This window comes from Otolemur garnettii, unplaced genomic scaffold (assembly GCF_000181295.1).
Source record: "Otolemur garnettii isolate 467f Iridium unplaced genomic scaffold, OtoGar3 scaffold00101, whole genome shotgun sequence".
Lineage (NCBI taxonomy): Eukaryota > Metazoa > Chordata > Mammalia > Primates > Galagidae > Otolemur > Otolemur garnettii.
In genome coordinates, this window is record NW_003852496.1 from 2,052,221 (window position 1) to 2,060,035 (window position 7,815).

Here is a 7,815-nt window from a genome sequence, read left to right on the forward strand (position 1 = left end):
ACAAACCTGTACCTACATGTTTATAGTAACATCATTCACAATAGCCCCAAAGTGAAAGCGATCCGACGTGCACAAACTAGTGATAGGATAAGAGAAAGCCAAAGAAAGTATACACATTTTGAGAAAGGACAAATTTGTATTAAAATTTTAATATGCCGGGTGGCACCCGTGGCTCAAAGGAGTAAGGTGCCGGCCCCATATGCCAGAGGTGGTGGGTTCAATCCGAGCCCTGGCCAAAAAACTGCAAAAAAAAAAAAAAATTCTAATATGCCAGCTAGGCAGGGTAGCTCATGCCTGTAATCCTAGCACTCTGGGAGGCTGAGGCCGGTGGATTGCTTGAGCTCACAAGTTTGAGACCAGCCTGAGCAAAAGCGAGATCCTGTCTCTACTAAAAATAGAAAAATTGGGCTTGGTGCCTGTGGCTTAAGTGGCTAAGGTGCCAGCCACATACACCTAAGGTGGTGGGTTCGAATCCAGCCCGGGCCACCAAACAACAATGATGGCTGCAACCAAAAAGAAAAATAGCCAGGCGTTGTGGCGGGCACCTGTGGTCCCAGCTACTTCAGAGGCTGAGGCAGAAGACTCACTTGAGCCCAGGAGTTGGAGGTTGCTGTGAGCTGTGATGCCATGGCACTCTACCCAGGGGGACAGCTTGGGCTCTGTCTCAAAAAAAATATATATATATAGAAAAACTGAGGCAAGAGGATAGCTTGAGTAGTGATGCTACAGCACTCTACCAAGTCCACAGCTTGACACTTTGTCTCAAAAAAAAAAAAAAAAAAAAAGAAAAAGAAAAAGATTCTAGTATGCCTTATATACTGATAACAAAAGATGAATACAGGTCACATTTGACTTCTGCAGTGACCAGAGGTGCTCAGAGTGGCTGCCGTCAGTGTCCAGACCCTCCTGATGACAGCGAACTGCAGCTTGAGCAACAATGACAAACGCGTCCACTTGTTTATCACACTGCACGTGCCAAAGTTCCACCAGGGTAGCCAGTTTTCCATAGGACATCACGTGCTTTAAGGTCCCCACAGGTAGAAGTCAAAGGGTGCTGAGTCAGGAGAATGTGGGGAAACCCAGCTGCCCCTCTTGTGCACATCTACCACGCGCCCCGAAGTATAACGAACGAGTGCTGGAGGTTCTGCTGCACACCCACACCTTCGTCACTGCTCATCACTCCCACAATGGTCTCAGACTTCACATACCACTTCAAGATAGTCTTGTGCTCTTTGAAGAACCAAGCTTCTGCCATTTTCTTGGACCGTCCTGCCCAGCAACGCTAGTATTCATTTGATTGATGCCACCTCTTGAGGAAACGTTACACTAAACATCGCTACAGTAATTCAACTCTGAAAAGCAACACACAGATTACATCTCTTGAAACATGTAAACATTTTATTTTTTGGCTCCCCCAGCATATTCCACACACAGAAATATCATGCAGCCACAAAAAGAGATGGACTGATACCAAACATTCTACACTGCAGATGAACCTCGAAAACTAAGTGGAAAAAAAATGCCGCCTGATTCCATCTATGTGGAATGTCCAGAAAATGCAAATTCACAGAGGCAGCATGTAAAGTAGGTCGACAGGGGCTGAGGCCGGAGGGGAAGGGAAGGAGGAAATGGAGAGTGACTGCTAATGGCCAGGGGCTGCCCTCTGGGCTGAGGGGGAAGTTCTGAAAGGAGGAGTGATGTTTGCACAAAAATGTGAATATGCTAAAAGCCGTGAGTTGCATGCTTTATTATTCATTTCTTATTTATTTATTTTACAGATGGAGCGTCACTATATTGCCCACGCTGGTCTCAAACTCCTTGGCTCAAGCAATCCTCCCACCTCGACCTCCCAAGTAGCTGAGACTACAGGCTTGAACACTACACCTGGCTTGAACTGATACTTTAAATGGGTGCATTTTACAGTATTCAAATTATACCTCAGAAAATAACATACATACATACACACAACTATGCCTCTACAAGAGGAAACAGGTTCTGAAATAACCTTTCAAGAGGAAAGTACAGCGCCCCCGGGGACCTGGAACGGGGTCCCCTTTCATTCTTAGCTACTCACAAATAAGGTTACGTTAACTATCTGAGTGAGGAGTCAGTGACTGTCTCCCGAGAGCAATGTTGAGGTCCACATCCGGCCTCACGGCCTGGCTCTGATGTAAGAACAGCAGATGCCTTCCCAAATCTAAATGATTAAGATCACAGACAGCCACAGCAAGTTTTGGGAAAACCTATCACGAAAACCTATCAAATAGAAGTTGGGGTTTATTTGTGATGTTTCTGTTTTCTGTTTCTGAGACAGTCTCACTGGGTAGAGTGCAGTGGTGTTACCATAGCTCACTACAACTTTGAACTCCTAGGCTTAAGTGATCCTCCTGCCTCAGCCCCTGAGTAGCCAGGTCTATAGGTGCCCACCACACCCAGCTAATTTCTTCTATTTTTGGCAGAGACAGGGTCCTGCTCTTGCTCAGGCTGGTCCTGACCTCAAGCAATTCTCCTGTCTGTCTCCCAGAGTGCTAGGATTACAGGCGTGACACCCAGCCAGTTTATGATATAAAAAATGTTTTCTTAGGCCAGGAATGGGGGCTCGCGTCTATAATCTTAGCACTCTGGGAGACCAAGGCAGGTGGATTGCTTGAGCTCATGAGTCCAAGCGTAAGCAAAAGTGAGATTCCATCTCTACTAAAAATAGAAAAACTGAGGCCAAAAAAAAAAAGTTTTCTTGGCTCAGCGCCCATAGCACAGTAAGTAAGGCACCTGCCATATACACTGAGGTTGGCGGGTTCAAGCCTGGCCCAGGCCTGCTAAACAACTGTAACCAAAAAATAGCCGGGTGCTTTGACAGGCACTGGTAGTCTCAGCTACTTGGGAGGCTGAGGCAAGAGAATCACTTAAGTCCAAGAGTTGGAGGTTGCTGTGAGCTATGATGGCATAGCACTCTACCGAGGGTGACACAGTGAAACTCCCTCAGAAAAAAATGTTTTCTTTAAAAGTACCTGGAATTCATTGTTTTGAAGGAAACAACCTTGTGAGGGCTGTTCGCTTTTAGAGAAGCACTCGTCATAAAAAACATCCTACAGGAAGAGGGAGCAGTCTCCTAACTCTCTCTGAGGCCAAGGTGGTTGGAGCAAATGAGCTTCAAGACCTTCCAGAATTATGATCATTTATTTTCATATGAAAAAATCCAAGAAACAGCTCCCTTGTACCTTTCCACGACTGCTGCCACTTTTAGCCCACATCTGCCGAGTAAATAAAGCACATGGTTCCAGAGCATGTCAGTCTGATTCACATTTGCTATATTTGCTTCAAATTATTTGGAAGAAATACACTGCAGACTGTTTCTGTCTTTCACAAGGTCTAAGGATGGAAAGTGAGACAGCTGGTTGTACTCTCAGCTCTAGGGTTCCAGTAAGCATTTATTGGGGAGTGGGGGTTAGAGATAGTTCTAAAAAATGAAATAGGGCAGCGCCTGTTGCTCAGTGGGGTAGGGTGCTGGCCCCATGTACTGAAGGTGGCAGGTTTGAACCCAGCCCTGGGCAAACTGAGCCAAAAAAATAGCCAGTTGTGATTGGGGGGGGGGGTGCCTGTAGTCCCAGCTACTTGGGAGGCTGAGGCAAGAGAATCGTCTAGAGATTGCTGTCAGCTGTGACATCACAGCACTCTACCGAGGGCAATAAAGTGAGACTGTCTCTAAAAAAATAAATAAATAAAAAATGAAGTAGCCCTCCTCCACTGTCCCCTGCCCTGCTGCTCTGGAAGGATTTTTTTACTGGAGGATTAAAGTAATTCTGTCCCCTGAGACTAGTTACTTTTAAAATGCCACAGCAAAGTACCCCTGAAGGGTGTGGTTCCCATTTGTTCATGTCACTTAGTGGCAAAAGAACCTTAGGCAAGTTCCTGAACCTAAGTCTTAAGCTCCTTTTTTAAGTGGGGACCGTCACAGTGTCTATGTGAGGACGGAGTCAGCCACCACCCGTAGGGCAGGACGTTGCTCGGCCATCCCCAGGTGGCAGCCTGCACAGCATAGCCTGCACGTAGCCCTAACAGTACACATGGTACACAGCACCCCAAAAGTGGTAGCTATTACAATAATTATAGTAACTTCTTCCTGCAAGAAAAGTGAACTTGCCTTTGGATGCTGCAAAAAGCTTGGGTTAATAGCAGAAAGGAAATTAGCCAACATTTGGCTTCCTGGACGAGGCATTTCCCTAGATGCTTCCACCTGCATTATTTCATTTACTTGTCACAACCCCAAAAAGGTATTATTACCTCTCTTTGGTAGCATGAGAAAGTTTATCCAGAGAGCTCCAACAGGTTATACCATTGTTAATAGTCAAGCCAGAATAGGTATGTGGGTCTGCTGGACTCCATACCAACTCTCTTTCCACTGGCAGTGCTGGGATTATGTTGTCTCTGCCTATCCAGCATCTGCTCCTCCTCCTTACGGAAATAACATCCCAATTTTCCATGATAGAACCACCCCTCACATTCTCAATCTATGCGATCTGGATGACGCTAATGTCAGGCCTGGCCGGTTCATTCTGAGGGTGGCAACCTCTATATGAAGGAACGAGACGGAGAGAAACGGAGTCTGCCTGTAGTTTTTGAGTCGTGAGATCCTTCTTTGCCTAAATCTATCCTTTGACTCTTCAGTCCCACAAGCCAAAAGCTCCCAGTATTTTTTTCATGTATAACTGCAGAGATTTGACTGATCCAGGGGTTACAAAATTGTCTACAGATGATTCATTCTTTTTTTTTTTTTTTTTTTTTTGAGACAGAGCCTCAAGCTGTCACCCTGGGTAGAGTGCTGTGGCATCACAGCTCACAGCAACCTCCAAATCCTGGGCTCAAGCGAGTCTCCTGCCTCTACCTCCCAAGTAGCTGGGACTACAGGTGCCCACCACAACGCCTGGCTATTTTTTGGTTGCAGCCGCCATTGTTGTTTGATTGGCCCGGGCTGGATTCGAACCCGCCAGCTCAGGTGTATGTGGCTGGCGCCTTAGGTGCTGAGCCACAGGTACTGAGCCTATTCTTTTTTATATATTAATCTTTATACTTTCTCTATACATTTCAACTCACAAAAAGATCAGAAGAGGTAATAAAAATAGCATTTAAAAAAAAACAGAAAGTTTTCAGCACAGAAAAGGGGAAAATATGAATTGTTTGGTACCTCTCTGATCCAAAACATATTCTGAAGACTTGTATGGTAGTAATTCCCATGTTTCCCAGGCTTTTGAACTTGGGTTAAGCGGTACAGTGGTTAGTTAAGTGCACTGCCTTGGCTAGGTTAAAGTACCCAGTTATTGAATCAAATACTAATCTGGATGTTGCTCTGAAGGTATTTTACAGATATAGTTAATATTTAGAATCAGTATCTTAAAATAAAGATCATCTTTGATAATGCAGGTAGGCCACATCCCATCAGCTAAAAGGCCTTAAGAGCAAAACTGAGGTTTACCTGACAGAGAATAAAGTCTCTCCAGGGACTGCCTTAACTGGCTCCTGCCCGAGTCTGCAGGCTGCCACATGAACTTCCAACTCACCCAGCTAGACCTCACGCTCACATGAGCCAATCCTTGAAATGAGTCTCTTTCTCTCTCTCGATCTATTTCTCCACCATACACACCTCTCTGATATACAGAGTGCCAAAAAAAAAGTATCTACATTTCAAGAAAGAAACTATTAATAATACTCAATATGTACCAATAACAAAAGATGGATACAAATCACACTGATCACCTCTTGCAACTGCAGAAGTCAAATGACTGAGCGTCACAATTTTAATACGTTTTTCTCCTTTCTTAAAATGTGTATTCATTTCTTGGCACCCTCTATACATAGTCAGCCCTCCATATCTGTGGGTTCTCCATCTGCAGATTCGACCAACCAAACTGAAAATATTTGAAAATCATAATAAAAATAGTACAAATAATAATACAGTATGACAACTATTTATTGTATTAGGTCTAAGAAATTGGAGAAGGCTCAGCGCCTGTGGCTCAAGCAGCTAAGGCACCAGCCACATACACCTGAGCTGGCGGGTTCGAATCCAGCCTGGGACCGCCAAACATCAAGAATGGTTGCAACCAAAAAAACGTTGCATTTTTGGCCGGCGTTGTGGCTGGCGCCTGTAGTCCCAGCTACTTGGGAGGCTGAGGCAAGAGACTCACTTGAGCCCAGGAGTTGGAGGTTGCTGTGAGCTGTGATGCCATAGCACTCAACCCAGGGTGACAGCTTGAGGCTCTGTCTCAAAAAAAAAAAAAAAAGAAAGAAACTGGAGATGATTTAAAGTACACAAGGGTATGTGTGTAGGTTATGCGCAAATACTATGCCATTTTATATAAGGCTAGATAGAGCATTCATGGACTTCAGTATCTTTGGGGGAAGCAGACTGGGGGGTATCCTAGAACCAATCCCCCAGGTATATGGAGGGATGACGTATCTCCTACTGTTTCTCTGGTAGAACCCTTATTCCAACCACCAGCTATGCCCTGGATGCCTCTTGAGTGCTCTGATACCCGGCGTGGGGAAAGCCTCCAGATTCTCCCCTTCCAGCTGGGCTTCCATATGCCTGCCCACCTTTCTCTTCTTCCTTCTGGAGTGCTTCTGCCTCAGAAATCTGGAAGGCCTGTGTCTCCAGGGCACCACTTTGACCGACGTCTTTAGCTAGCTAGGCACCTGCTTCACATTAGCAACTGTGAGCAGGTCTGGCCTCTCCAGTGATGGCTCTATTGGTAGCCTTCCTCTTCATTTTAGCCACAAGGAGGTACCTTTGGCCAACCCAGGAAGTTTACGATATTCCCTCCCCTTTTTCCACCTCAAAGCTCCCTTTCCTTCATCACCTGCTAGACAGACCGATGGCTGTTCCCCAGCATCCATCCTCCCCTGGTAACTGGCCTATCCGTAACTTCCTAGGATAAAGACTACATTTCTTAGTCTCCTTTTCGCGTAAGTGTGGTCACATCTCTAGGTTGCTGCCAATGGCACAGGAGCAGATGTGATGCGTCTAACATTACAGGGCATGCCCACCTCTCCCTTTTCCACTTCTCAGGTGGCCAAAACGGCTGAGGAGCCATTGAATCTACAGGTCACAGCACCACCCTGAATGGGGTGGAGCATCCAACAGGTCTGCAGTCCCTACTGCTACCTGCACTTCCATTTGGTTCATGATAGTATCTCTGCAAACCACCAAATTCACATCCTATCCAACAAAAAATCATCCCCCTTCTTCCCCAGCCTTTCTACTTCTTGAAGCATTGCACGTCTTGTTACCTGGCTGCTCGTACTTCACATCCTCAAATACTGTTGACCCACTTCTCCAGGGTCTTTCATTGAATTTGGTTTCTCTCTATACTTTCTCCCATGGAAACTTATCCATCCTCAGGGAAAATGACTGAGAACTCTCCTAATTCATCTCTGAGCACAAGGACTGCTTACTAGACCTCTCCTAATGAACTGCTAACAACTCAAACTCTGTATGCTTAAAACAAAATTTCTATCCTCTCTCATACACATACACACACACAGACTCACCGTGGGGGTGAAAGTAGGCAACCTGTCCTCTTCCTCAAAGTAAATGACATCACCATCCTACCAGGAGCCTAGGCTTAAAACTCTACAGCAGACTGGACCAGATGGCGCACACCTGTAATCCCAGCACTCTGGAAGGCGGGAGGCAGGAGGATCGAGGTGGGTGGATCCCTGAGCTCAGGAGTTAGAGCCCAAGAGTTTGAGGTCGCTATGAGCTATGCCAAGGCACTCTACTGAGGGAGATAAGACTAGACTTGGGAAAAAAAAAAAAAA